Genomic DNA, 6000 nt, shown 5'->3' on the forward strand with positions numbered 1-6000 from the left:
TTTAACACAGGCTATTGAAAACCATCCATGCACAAGCTTTTTACTTAAGCAGATGAGCTGCATGCACACCGATAAACTGGATTGCTAAAATTATATTCATCCTTTCCAGTTTGCAAGCCCCTGTTCTGAATGTTCATTGAATGGGGATATATGGAAAGTGGTGGGGGATTTTTTGCTTTATTTTTTATTGCTAACTCTGTATAATGGAAGTATACCAAATGCAGCATGCAGGCTGTTATTTGGACATTACGAGTACTTCGTGCAAAGATATTTGTAATATAGTGAATAAGAGGCTGTTCCCTTGCTCAGCATGGAGCTAGAATGACTGCCAATCGGGAATGAAGTCACCTTCCATTTCAGGCTCTTTTATCTAAAAAGGACGAGTTTTCCTGTGGATCTGGATTTGCGACGTATGTTCCCTAGGAAATGGTTGAGAAACCCAACATTTCTGGAAGGTGGGGAGCTTGGAAGTGCATTTACACCCTCTTGCCCATTATTTGGCCCAGCCACTCATTTTCAGCTGATGAGAAACCCTCTCCTCCAGAGGTCAGCTCTTGTCCCCACGGTGACTTTGCAGCTCCAGTAGTTTTATGGCTATCTCCTAAGATGTGACAGGTCTTTCCACAGGGAGCTAGAGTTGGTAAGGGCTCAGCACACACCACTAATGATTTCAGGACCTCCAAATACTTCACCTTGTTCATCAGCTGAGGGATGGCCCGGGGGGGGTGGGTGGTATACTGGGGGATCACCAATATTCCTAAAAGTAGAAACCCCTAGCCAAGAGAGAATAATTTCCTATAAATTTTTAAGTAACAACATTAGAGGGTTTTATTAAATAAGTCATTACAATTTTCTAGATATTTCTACTGACAAAGCTAGCAAAAACCTAATGACATCTGGAGGCATAACAAGTCCTGTAGAAAGGAACTTTTACAAAGTCCTTCAGAAGAGAACGCATCTCGTGATAAAGGTGCAGAGTCATCTCACCTGTGGCCATTTCACATAGCAACTAACATATGCAAACATTTTCCCATTTATATGAACAAGCACTGACTTTCTGAGATGGTTGTTAGACCCTTGTATTTAAATACTAATAGCTCACTGATCCATCCCCACTGATGCAGGGTGTCATTTCTGATAAGAACCCAACTCTTTTCCTGTATCAAAATGCACTTATTGTGCAGTAATTTAATGACATAGCTTTTCCTTTTTATGAGCTCTGAAAATATCTCATTAAGAGTTTCACAAATTACCACAATAACTTATGCTGACACGCTCATTTGTTCTCATCTCTGAATAAATCTGGTTGACAACTTTAATAGAATAAAGCAGGGATTTCCCAGACAGTGATTCAGCATTGAGCTTCACCCGAACACCTCGATGTTATCTTGAGCTTGAACGTTTGATTAAGCCAAGGTGCGAGATGCCACTTCAGACAAGCTCAGATGAGAGCTGTGCATGCTGTATGGTGCCAGTGTGAGAAGGCTGTTGAAATGTTTTTCCTTCTCTCTCAGATCTACTATTTCAGCACTCTTCACCATCTGGTGAAACACTTCAGAGAAGAAAACAGTCTTGCAATGTCTAATTTTGCCATGTTTTTGGAACATTATTTTAATGATCTTTGTGTCATTTAAGTATGATTACTTGTCCTCCAAGGCTTTTCCTGTTTACACTTAGATAGTATTGGAGCATAGCCAGATACACTTTAAATGAAATGGTACAAAATACTACATTTTTATCATAAAAGCTTAAAAGCAACATTTACAATTAGGGGACATAGCTGGCACTTTGCATTCTGGTAGGTTTTTTGTTTTGATCTTATTGTAGTAGTAGATAAATAAAATGAATTAAGCAAGCATAATTACCAGTTAAATTTTACAAAATAACAAAGAAATGGAGGGCCTAATTCAAAGGGGTGGTAATGGTGTAAATAATTAAGTCAAATTGTTTTCATTTTCATGCTGCATATTGTTTCCTTCAGCCTGTAATGCTACAAGGCAAAGTATATGCAGTGCTAGAACTAGACAAATAATAGATAAATTTATTCATAAACACTTTGTGGATTGTAATTAGAAGTACACTGCAGCAGCTTTCACTAGTCTTTATTTTTTTCTCTAGTTTCTGTAAATATTTGCCTGAGTACATTTTTGCTTTGAAGAATGTAGACAGAAACAGAATACGCCACAAAAGTATTGCAAAACCGTCTTTGCTTCTCGGCTCGAATGGCAACCAGGTCCCCAGCAGTGTCCACGCCGAGGTCTGCGTCCTCACCACGGACCGAGCAAGCAGGGTCCCCTGCCTGCGGTACGCCTAGTGGAGGTCGTGGCTTGGAGGGGTTTTTTGAGTTGGTGTGAGGTGAGTTCCCCTTCTTTCATTGCTTAATGCCCTAAATAGAGCTTTTCCAACCAGGAGATACAAATTACCTGGCAGATACTGCCAATAAACCCACTGAACCTCAGGGCTCCAACAGTGATTTCTGCTAGAAAATGGAGCCTGGCAAATGAAATGATTGTGCAGGGTAAATACAGCGCTGAATACAAGAGAATATGGTCGCTTGGGTTCAGTGCTGGTGTACCTTTCTTCAATGAACCCATTTCGGTGCAGAGCTGCGATAACACGGGGAGGATGCAAGCTCAGGAGATCCTTTGGGGCTTGGCGCTTACCATGGCAGGGTTTCCAGTGCTGGGTAATGATAGCAAAAGGAGCGTTCAGAGCAAACACCACATCGGCAGCTCCTGGGCTGAAGCCTCTTTGTGTAACTACCTCTCGGCTTATTTTAAGCATAGTACAAATTTATTAAAATTATAGTTTGGAAAAATTCAAGGACAAAGAAGCAGGTTAAACCTACTGAATAAATTTGCCATTCAGCAGGCTCTAAATGCATTCACATTTAGTGAAATCAGAGATAACATTAGGATTACCTGTACTTCCTGAGGTTAGGAGGACCTTATTCTGCCCCGGTGTGTCCACCTCGATCCTATTAGTGCTATTAAGTCGTAACGCGAGCAGCAGAAGAGATTGCAGTACCCCTTGCAGATCTTCCCCACAGGTAGCCCGCGTATGTCGACACCTCGATCGTTGCATGAGCATGGCGTGCAGCACCAGGCAATGCAAACCGTTAACTAAAAAGCTCTGGATGGGGTTCAAAACGACAGACTCCTCAGGTCTGCTAATTCATTGCATATTCTTCCAGCAGCTGGAGGGAGAGCTGCAAAATAACGTGGTGCTTTCGTTCACCTCTCGCTGCAGTGGAGCACAGCTTCTGCATAGCACTACTGGCCTCTGCTGCCAGCAAGGGAGAGGAGGCGAGGAGAGAGACTGTACGGGGACTTACCACATTTCTGCTTCTCCAGAGGGCCTCCTGATCCCTGCTCATGAGCTGGAGGAAAAGCAATCTTTCATCTTTACCTTATTTTCATGCTTACAAATAAAGGTCAAGGCTCCTGTGCTGTAGTCAGTGCCGTACGAGCTTTAAACAACCACCCTGAAATGTGATTGTAATTAGTTTCCTTTCAATCTTGATGTGAACAGTGATGTTAAAATGCCAGGACTGTAGCAGTGCATATGATTAACAAGCGCACAGAAAGGCAGTCTATGGAAAAATATGGATAGAAACGAACAAAATGCAAATGTTGCACTGCTTTAAATTTTATTATCCTCTCAGCTCTTCATAAAATACTGTAGACATCGTTTGATTATATTTTTAGTCTAGGGAATTAATTTTTAACTAGGGAACTCGTTTCTGTCTTATGATTACTCTTCTCCACAATGGCCTGTAGGTCTGAACTAAAAAATCACAGTTTTAATTGAGCTAATGATGCCCAGAACTCAAATTAATCTCACTTATGTGTGTGTCATGCCATGCAATATGTGCTATAGCTGCAGGCAACGCGTGCATCTTTTCATATCAATGATTTCTCCAGGAGACCGAGGCTGTAAATCCTGGCCAGAGGTGTCTGTGTCCTGTTATTGTCACCACCTGGGAGTCTCCTTGGAGGTGGCTGATGTCTGTGCAACCAGTGGAGGGGAAGGAAAAACAACAAAACCAGTGATACTTCGTGATCACTTCTCTGATTTCACCCCCGCTTTTCAAGGGCAGGACTGTAACTCACAGAAGAGCCAAGGAGGTGGTGCAGCGAGCGCTGAGCGGTGTGCTCGGGCCACATCTGCTCACAGCCCCTGGCCCAGCTCCCGCCTGCGCCCACGGATGGGTGGGAATTGCGCCCGGAGGGACAGCGATTCCCTTACCCAGCTGAGGAAGGACGGCAGGGCTGCTCCTCCACTTGTAGCAGAAGAAACAGGAAGGGGAGAGAAAAAGAAGAAATTGCAAGGTGACTATTTTTCTTGTGAAACTATCAGGCTGTATTTTCTATCTGGCAAAACACAGTATTTTTTTCCAACTGCCGAGAAAATTCACTTTATCAAGAATCAGGTCTTTAAAAAAATTTTCAGAGGAAGAATAGAACTAGGAGGCCATGGTAGAGGCACTGAGAGTTTGTTTCCATCCTGAGATAAAACAGAGAAGAGTATACAGAGGAGGAACATGGTTTAACACTCTGCAGGTAGCTGTTGCTTGCATGCCCTGCAGGCTAGCTTGTCCTACAGCACCCTGACCCAGACACGCACGTGTATCTTAACCCTGACATTATCATCTGAGCCAAAACTGCACACCAATACCTACCCAAACCTTTTTTTATTCTCTTCTCCAAATAATTTGAACTTAGATACCAATGGTTTAGAATAGCATCATATTTGGATACAGCTGAGACAGTCTCCTTACTCAAAGTGGTACCCGACATTTAGAGAGCACAGCACTGCTTGTTTATCTAATCCCATACCCATCATCCCGCTACCTTGGGCTTTCACTCTCCGCGCTCAAATCCACATTAAACAGAATGGTAAAATTCCAATTGTTTGTTGTCAAAAAGTTTCAGTTTTGTGATGAAAGATGTGACCTTTCTTGCCAGCAAGAGTCTTTTTTGATTGATTAGTAAACATGAGGTAAAATGTGGGAGCACGCCAGTGTTAACTTGATACTGCCACAGGCTCTGTGCATCAAATATTTTTGCTTTATTTTGAACATCCTGTTAATGAGAAAAATATTCTAATCAAAGAAACATGTTTCCCTCAATTCTCTTCAGAGTGTTATTTGCGGCTTCAGAATAGCATGCTCAATTATGTCTGTTTTATTCCTAAATTAAGAAAAAAAAGCTTCAGAAAATTAAGTAAGCCTCTTAGCAACTGTTAAGCAACATCCAGTATTAATTATTTAATCACTTTTTTGTTATTTTTTGTCAGGTAAGAAGAGAATAGCACACTTGCTCAAAGGATTTCTTTTCACAAAACACCGTCCCACACCAGACCAAGCTCTCAAAGCAAGCACAAGGTACGACGCCTTTGCCTAGGCAGATAGGCAGAAACCTTTTCTTAAGAGACACTGGTGTGACCAAGAGCAAGAAGCAGCATTTCTTTCTGCATTCTGGCACTTCAGTAAATGGGTGGTAAAGGATCACATCCAGACTGAGCATAAGAAGGATGTGAAAACGCTGCAGAGACTTCAGCAGCAGATGGGGCGTCCTCGGTGCTTAGCAGCTTCTCAGGGTGGGCTCTTTGGGTACTGGAGCTTGGGGCCTTTTTTGGTTTTGTTTTACTGAAAGCAGTTACCTACCCTTTGGAAGAGAATTCATTGATGTCAGCTCTCCTCGGCTGCTGGGAGAAGCCTCCCGCCCTGCTATCACATTGCATTTCGGGAAACCCAACCATCCCGGGGCTTCCCCTCCCGGAGCTCCCCGCTCTGCATCCCTGCGGAGGCACCAGCCCACACTCGGCTTACAGACAAGGTAGCAGAAACTGCTGATCGCTGATGCAAAATCCCAGCCCATCGCCACATCTTCAGGAGACTGCCCGAGGCAAGAAGGCTCCTGAGGTTTCCTGAGAAGAGTGAACAATGTCAGCACAAAATACAGTGACACCAGCTGCTCGCAGAGCAAGCGCTGGCAG

Source organism: Platalea leucorodia (genome assembly GCF_965183815.1).
Source record: "Platalea leucorodia genome assembly, chromosome: 8".
NCBI classification, from domain to species: Eukaryota; Metazoa; Chordata; class Aves; order Pelecaniformes; family Threskiornithidae; genus Platalea; species Platalea leucorodia.